This window comes from Coffea arabica, chromosome 2c, assembly GCF_036785885.1.
Source record: "Coffea arabica cultivar ET-39 chromosome 2c, Coffea Arabica ET-39 HiFi, whole genome shotgun sequence".
NCBI classification, from domain to species: Eukaryota; Viridiplantae; Streptophyta; class Magnoliopsida; order Gentianales; family Rubiaceae; genus Coffea; species Coffea arabica.
In genome coordinates this window covers 67,847,976-67,856,724 of record NC_092312.1, presented here as the reverse complement: position 1 = coordinate 67,856,724, position 8,749 = coordinate 67,847,976, and positions in this window count along the sequence as shown.

Sequence of the window (8,749 nt, the reverse complement as noted above, 5' to 3'; positions counted from 1 at the left end):
TAGATTAGTGTGTTTGGATGGGAGATTGTTTGGGATAGATTTTTCAAAAAATACTGTAGTACTTTTTTTATGTGATGTATGTAAGATAAAAAAATAATTAGAAAATTCAAACAGTGATTGAAAATTGTGTTTATAATGTAATCAAATAAATTTTTACAAATAATAAACTATCCAAAACAGCTCCAATTAAGCTACAAGCATGCGGGTTGTAGTGCTTTTTGTTTTTGTTAAACTTGATACAGGTGGATTGACTTCTCTTGGGTTTTGAAAATTATTTTCTGCAGTATTTGTTTTTGTTTTAAGTTTATGTAACTTTCTTTATTTTTCCCATAAAATAAAACAAGAAAAAAACTTTCTTTATTTTCACATAAATTATCTCTGTAATTTCACGGTAAAAAGAATGGCTTGAAATAAAATCAATCCATAGTTAATTATGTATCTTTCTTAAGGTAGTTTTTTATTTAAAAAAAAAAAAAAAACACATTAAAGCATATGCCAGTACTTAGTACAAGCCCTTTTATCTTTTTCTTTCCTCTTTCAATTAGTCCTTGGAGAGGACCATAATATGGAACAAGATTGTGAAATATATCTTGTATTGTTTGCTTTTGTATAGTATTTTATTTTTTAACGAAATGTAGTATTTTTATCCTCATGATATATATTTTTCATTAATAATATGAGTTAAAAATACCACAAGAACTAAAAATATATCATTGTCCGGATAGTCCCAAGAAATTCCCCTCTTTCAATACTATAATTTCAAAAATGGTGATAGACAGACCGACCACAAGGACAACCAAATAATTATAACATTTGACTCTGCGATCCTTACATTATCCTCCCTCCCAACCCCCCCCCCCCCCCCCCCCAAAAAAAAAAAAAAGGTAGAGTAACTATCTTTATTGTAGTAACATTTATGATAAACGGTGAAATTTTCAGCTGGAAATCAGAAATTGATAATAATGGAAGGTGGAATCTCAAAACATTCATCATCCAGCACTAAAACAAAATAAATTTACAAAGGTTTGTTCTGGTTGCAAAAATTGCTGTGTTTACCCCAATTATTCAAGAACATTACATCTGATTATGCTTTATGCGTCATAAAACGGCAGTTAGATTGAAGGGCTTTCAAAACCTTCAAGTGCTGCAAATTATGTCTTCAATCTGAATCAATAATCCTTTTCAACTTTCAATGCATTTCTCCATTGTATTCATCAGAAAACAGAGCAAAACAGAGTATTAATGAACATCATCTTGATCATCATCATATTGTTTAAAGAAAATGATCAGCTCTCAATCTAGTAAGCAAACGATCAAACAGACTAAAAGTTTCAGCTATGAATGAAATGAATGAATGAATGTCTCATCATCTACTCCTGAACTCAAGAAAATCAAAGTCTAGAACTCATACAGAGTTTCAATCTGGCAACAAGAAAATGATCCACTGGGAAATAACAGAACCACCTAAGTATTATCGAGTCATTATGGCCTAATTGAACTGCTCAGTCAATGGAATGCGCGATGTTATAGCAATATTAGAAGCATCAAACTGGCTAATTCTAGAAATCATTTATCATCATCAATGGAAATTACGCGACCTCATGCTGCGCTCAAATTTTTGCAGATTAACGGGCTTCTGGAAAAAGGGATGCTCCAGAATCTGCTTCGCTGTAGTCAGCTTTTGTTCTTCGAGGCACATCAACACCACTTCCAAGAAATCCCTTGAGAATTCTCTCTCATCAGCATTATTGTTCAATTTGTTCTTATTCTTGAGAAAGAACTTCATAGCATTCTTGAATTTTCGTGCCAGCGCTGCCATAGCTTTCTTCTTCTGCTGCTGACCTTCCTGTTGCTTTATTAATTTTTTCTCAGGGCTCTCAACAGAACTAATGTTCAGCAGCTTCTCCAGTGCAGGCAATTTGATCGTTGAGTTCTTGAGTTCTTCATCAGCAATTTCCAGTTTTTCCTTCCCTTTCGCCTTGGCTTTTTCTTTTAATTCTTGATCATCAGAAACTTCCAATTTTTCCTTCCCTTTCTGCTTGGCCTTTTCTTTCATTTCCTGATCATCAGCAAGTTCCACTTTTTCCTTTCCTTTCTGCATGGCCTTTTCTTTCATTTCCTGATCATCAGCAAATTCCAATTTTTCCTTTTCTTTCTGCATGGCCTTTTCTTTCATTTCCTGATCATCAAGAATCACCAACTTTCCCTCTCCTTTCTGCATTGCCTTCTCTTTCACTTCCTGATCGTCATCAATTACCAATTTTTCCTTCCCTTTATTCTCGGCCTTCTCTTCTCCTTGCTCATCAGGATAGCCCAATTTCAGCTTCAGAATCCTGATCATACTGTTGGCCAAAGAAACCAAATCCGCATTCCCAGTGCAATTTCTCGGTAAAGAACCAAAGCCCATCTCCAAAGCAGTAATCCCCAAACCCCGTATCCCGTCATTGGGATATCTACCTTCTCCCCATGCAGGTCCAGGATCCACAAAGTGCTTCACTGGATCAAAAGCAAGCTTCATGGTGCTGAGAACTTTCTTAGTATCTACACAGATGTTACTGGAATTAACGGCATTATGACCAATAAACAAGGAAACATGGAGATAAGCGAGACCAGCCAGAATGTCTCGCATAATGATGGCTATGAAATCTTCAGGCATCCCATTTGGGAATGCTGTATGGATTATGTGTCTCAGAGATTGCTCTTCAGGAATGCCTACAGTGGTAGGAAGGATGTATGGGCTTTCCTTCTCTGACGGGGGATCACTTGAAGTTGCCATTTTCCTTGAGCTCCTGATCAATGTTCTTGTTGCTTTTCTTTTCTTTCTTGGTGTTTCTTGGCTTGATTCGTTTCACTTTCTTGATAGAAAATTTTGAAGAAGAAACTAAACGATCGGAAATGGTTACTGCGAATTGAAAAACTGAGGTGGGAGGGAAAGAAGTGGGACTTGAGGGTCGAATGTATATAGAGAGTGTATTGGGAGATTGGTTTGCGCTCTTGAAAACCGTTAAGACGGTTACAGGATAGCCCAATAAGAACAAACAACAAAGATACATAAAATACAAAATTATTATTATTATTATTATTCCTTTGTGGCCCAATGATGAATGATGGCAGCCTCCAAATAGTGGGAATTGGAATACTGGATGGGTTTTGAATGGTGCGAAGAATTTTTGTGGTAATTAATACTGATGGAAATATTATGTAAGTTTTAATTTTGTTTTAATAAAAATCTAACAATGAAAAGAATTGAGTTTTGGGCTCGGAAGAGGGATTTCACAATTTTGGATGGGTTTGGACTTATTATCGATTGGTCCCCAAGATTTGGCAGTTTTACCATCAACCTTCTGGACCAGGCAAACGTTTAACAAACAACCCCCTAGACAAAGCAAATGTCTGGCTTCCGTTACGGAATGCGTGAAATTAACTCAAATCCTTCCACGCAATCTAATTTCCCCAAATTCACGCAGATTTGCATATGTTATTTATCTTGGCTCTTTTTATTTGTTCTTGTAGTTGATTTTAATTGTTGTTAGGTCAAGGAGGGTATTGGTAATTTTTCCAAACTTCGGGGCTTAGTTGGTAGTTTCTCTAAACTTTAAGGGAGGTAGATGTAATTTGACTAATCCTCTATGAAGCCTTCAATGTATTGTGTACTATTAAAATGTATAAGGGTCAATAATGCTAATAATGGTGTGTTAATTAATTGAGGGGGTGAAAAATATGTAAGCAATCGTGGTTTTTAAACTTTTCTAAAATTCAATTTGATTCTTGATGTTTAAAAAACTTTGATTTATCTTCAAATTTTGCAATTTGATTTTAAATTAGTACTCTCACTAAATTCAAGCAAGTTAATAAGTTAAATCATTCAAACCACATGGAATCAAAAAAAAAAATTTATCATTACTTAATTAAAACTAAAAACAAATTGTCAAATTTGAGGATTGAATTAAAATTTTTTTCATATTAAATGCCAAATCAAATTCGGGACCAAGTTGACAAAATAATTGATATCATTTATTTGTGAAACAATTATTCAATGGTGGGTAAAAATCAATCATTGGCACGCCTTGAAATTTAGAAAAATATTACTTTCATCCCTTCAAATTTAATTGAATAGCACAAAGACCCCCTTTCATCAGACTTTCTATTAAAAATTCATAAATAAGCATGTCAATTGTTTATTTTCAATACTGTTGATTTTAAATCAACAATATTGCACATATAAGTTAAACAAAAAGCAAGGTACTTGGCATTGGCTGATCTGATGAAGATGACCTTTTTTTTTTTTTGCAGGCCGATGAGGACTTGACAATTAGCAAATCGATTTAGGTTTGTTACTAGTTATAGAATTAGGCTTACCATTAACTGACTTTCTTTAAAAGTTGCCAAAGAAATTACATATGAGAGTAGAGGCCCAAGGAAAGTACTTGCAAACAGAGTTGTTAATCGAGCCGAGTCGAGCCGAGTATTTGGCTGCCGAGCTCGACTCGAGTTTAATTCGAACCGAGCTCGACTCGAGCTCGTTAGGAAAACGAGCTTTAAAATGTGTTCGAACTCGACTCGTTAAATGTACATGTGGCTCGAGTTCGAGCTCGAGCTCGACTCGTTTATCACAAACGAGTCGAGCTTCACGAGTTCGAGCTCGAGCTCGTGCAAATTAACCTTAATAAAAACCTATAATTTTTAAATTTTATAATTTTGATTTCTAAAATGACAAATATGCCCTTCATTAACGAGCTCTAACGAGCTACTCGAGTATCAAACGAGCCGAGCTTACTCGGCTCGTTAACTAAACGAGCATGTTTCGAGCTCGAGCTCGACTCGTTAACCAAAATTAACGAGTCGAGTTCGAGCCTTAACGAGCCGAGTTTTAACGAGCTTTCGAGCTACTCGATTAACTTAACAGCTCTACTTGCAAATCCATATTAGAGAAAGCACAAAGGAGCCTTACACTTGATGTGGATAGTCCTAGCAATCTAGATGCAACAAGGGCTCAACCTTTTGAATTCAATCTAACTCTATCAAGCTTCATCGTGAACATGAATAGGGAGGAAAGAAATCCAAATTGTATAAATAAATGCATAATAAATGGCATGAATAGGAAAATTTCTGAGTCTAATTTCATGGGGATTGATCATGAAGATAAAAAAGATGTCAAACTTAGGGAGATTTGATAAAACTGAAGTTTGAAATCTGAAATCCATTAAATTAGTAAAATGTTAAATAATAAATTTGATACGTTTGAGTGTATATCACATTAAATAATAAGTGAATAGCTTATTACTTATTTTTCGGAGCAATTTTTGCTTAGAAAATTCAGTGCTCCATAATGAATTCAGATGTTCTAATTTTGATTATCAAACGCGTGTGAATATGTTAAGACCTGAACCTATTAAATTTAAATGCTGAATTAAATTATCAAACAGGGTCTTAGTCGAAAAGGAGTTTCTATAAAATTTGATTTAAATAGTAGAAGAAACTATGACTTTATTGGCATTAATTGAACTGTTTTCCAGCCAAATACCTTACAATTTCATTCATATACCCTGCAATATAGTTGGAATTTGTTTACATGTTGATTTTAATAGAGAATTCAATATAGCTCAATGATTGAAGAAATTTTGCCCTTTTTCTGAGTTATGTCTATCTATATTCATTTACTTTGGTCCCAATTATTTTCGAAGCTATTCAATTTGTGTTTAACAAAAGAATTTATTTTTTGATTATATTTTTCATGGAACTTGGAATTGAATATCAAGTAGTGGATAAAAATCAATTCAAACACATCGATTTAAAGATATTTGTATTGCCAGGAAAAACCACATTTGTATTTGTTTCAAATATAAAAAAATTAAAATCTCTTTTAACATTCAACTTCTCATTAATAACATCAATTGAGAAAAAATGGTAAATATAGATTCGAAATTGATATTTTTTTAATATAATTTTTTGTTTACCAAATACTTTTTAGACGGTCCTAATATTACGCAGTTTCACGCCTTGGAAATTGGTAGAAGAAGGCGTAATTTCAGTAGTTCATTGGGACAACGCCTTTAAACGTCACATCTCAAAATAGTTGAACTCGAGCCATTTATATAACGATGTGAAATATTTTCCTAAAAGTTAAGTGTTCTAATAATATCAATTTTTTGTGCGCCATTTTGACATATATTCCCCAATATCAAGTATTATTTCTTTTAGAAAATCATAATATTATACCTTCATGGAGGCCAGAAAGTTTACTCCAGAAAAAGATGAATTGATGAGCAAGAATAGGGAAAAGCAGAGTGATCCACCTCCCTTACAGAATGGGCTAAAGAGTTTCAAAGTCAAAAGGTACTTGGATTGTGTATCAGATTGAATTGAATTACTGACCAAATGCTGATGAAGATTTGGTAGGACGGCAGCCTCTGAATGTTATTTGGAGCCTAAATTTGCTAACTATAGTTTCTCTGACAGGGATCTAATAACATGGGAAAGCTTGAAATTCAATTCTGTAACGAAGGTGTTATGCAGGCCCCAAAATGGAGCATCTTGCATGAAAATCATCAGATGGAACTAATCAGAAATTGATAATGTTGGAAGGTAGAAATCATAAACATTCATCATCCATTATTAAATCAGATCATTTGCAGAGGATTGTTTTGGTTACAGAATTGGCCTTGAGTATTCCAATTATTCATGAACATTACATTGAATTATGCTTTATGCATCATGTAAGAGAAATAATGGAACTTAGAACATGTATCATTAAAAAACTTGCATGGCGATTTCAAATCCTTCAGATGCCACAAGTAAATGTGTATACTCTGAAACTGTCTTTTTAAACTAACTTCAGAAAACAGAGTGAACGAATTGTTCAGCTTCAATCAAGCATGCATACAAACGATCAGGCTGAAAAGTTTCAACTATGAATGAATGTCTTACAAAAGAAATTATGTCAACAACTCCTGCAAAGTTTCAATTTCCCAACAGGAAATTGATGGAATTAGACATAGCAGTGCCATCTAAGTATCATCCAAATCTTTACAGTCTAATTGTACTGCTCAGTCAGGGGGATGGATGATGTATGAACAACATGAAAAAATCAATCTGGGTAATTCAAGAAAACACTATCATCAAAGGATGATCCGGAATTTTTGACCTTAGCCTTCAGGTTTCACCTCTTATGCTGAGTTCAAATCTTGCCCTATCACTAGGCTGCCGTCGCCGTAAAAAGGGATGCGCCAGAATCAGAAGTGCTGGAGTAGGGGTTTTTTTATCGAGCAACTCCATCACAACTTGCAAGAAATCCCCTGAGAATTCTCTCCCAATCTCATCATCATTCTTCCTGAAGATGTCCGCAACTTTCTTGTATGCATTCTTGAGAAATGCCAGAGGATTCATCTTCCCCCGGTCTTTCTTTTCCTTTAGTAACTTTTTCACCAGGCTCTCAACATAAGCATCATCCAGCAGCTTCTCCAGCTCAGGCAATTTGATCATCAATTTCTCATTTTCCTTTTCATCATCAGCATCATCATCATTTTCCAATTTCAGACTCAGGATTCTAAACAGATTGTTGGCCATAGAAACCAATTGCTCTCTTCCAGTGCAGTTTCTTGGTAAAGAACCATAAGCCAACTCCAGGGCTATAATCCCCAGACCCCATATTCCGTCAGTCTCCGACCTGCCTAATTCCCATGGATTTCCAGGCTGCACTAAGGGCCTCGTTTCTACATAAGCTAGTCCAATGGCAATGGCTTTTTGGTCAGTAGAAACATAGATATCCCTGGCATTGGTGTTTTCATAACCATATCGCAAGCTAACATGCAGATGATAGAGACCCTTCAGGATATCTCGCAGAATGATGGCGATGAAATCTTCAGCCATGCCATTGACGAATCTTGTGCGAATTATGTGTCTCAGCGATTCCTCTTCAGGGATGTCATTCAAACAGCGACGGATGTTAGGGAGCGGGCCTTGAGGAGATAGTTCTTGAATTTCTGACGACATTTTCTTTGAGCTTCTGTTCGATTTCTCACTCTTTTGTTCTTCCTTTCCTTCTTGAAATTTCTGCACTTGATTCTTTTCACTTTCTTGATAGAAAAACTCCGAAGAAGAAGAAGAAGAAGAAGGAGAAACTGCAGTGAAGTCTGAGGGAGGGAAGAAACGGATTTGATTTGTGTGGAATATATAGAGAGAGAATCAGAAGGCGGTTTGTGTTTCTTGAAACCGTTAAAAACGGTTGAGGGGTTAAAGCGGCCAAAAAGAATTGAGAGACTGAAATAGAACAAGTTACAAATCATGGCAGCTTCCAATTAGTCTGAATTGGACCGGGTTTTGATTTGAGGACCACAAAAGGAATTTTTTTGGTACTAATGAAAGAATTATTATTATGTTGGTTTGATTAAAAAAAATCAAATAAAAAAGTTCCCTTTAACCCAAACCAAAATAAAAAAAAGGAAAGAAAAATTGATTTTAAAAAATACATTTGAAAAAGAGTGATTTGGCAATCAAAAGAATTGTGTTACATTGATAGGAAGAGGGAAACTCACTATTTCAACCAATTCAATTGACATAATCTTTAACTGTTACTAGCTGACTTACCAACGACGTCGTCTCATTTTAAATCCTTTCTTGCAGCTGGACTATTCTCTTGGTTGTTATTGTTGTTTAAGTTTAGTGGAGCTCTTATTCTGCTGACACCTTTCTAAATCTAAGAAGGAAAAATCTTAACAGTTAGTTTTTATAATTGTATCTATTATGGGCA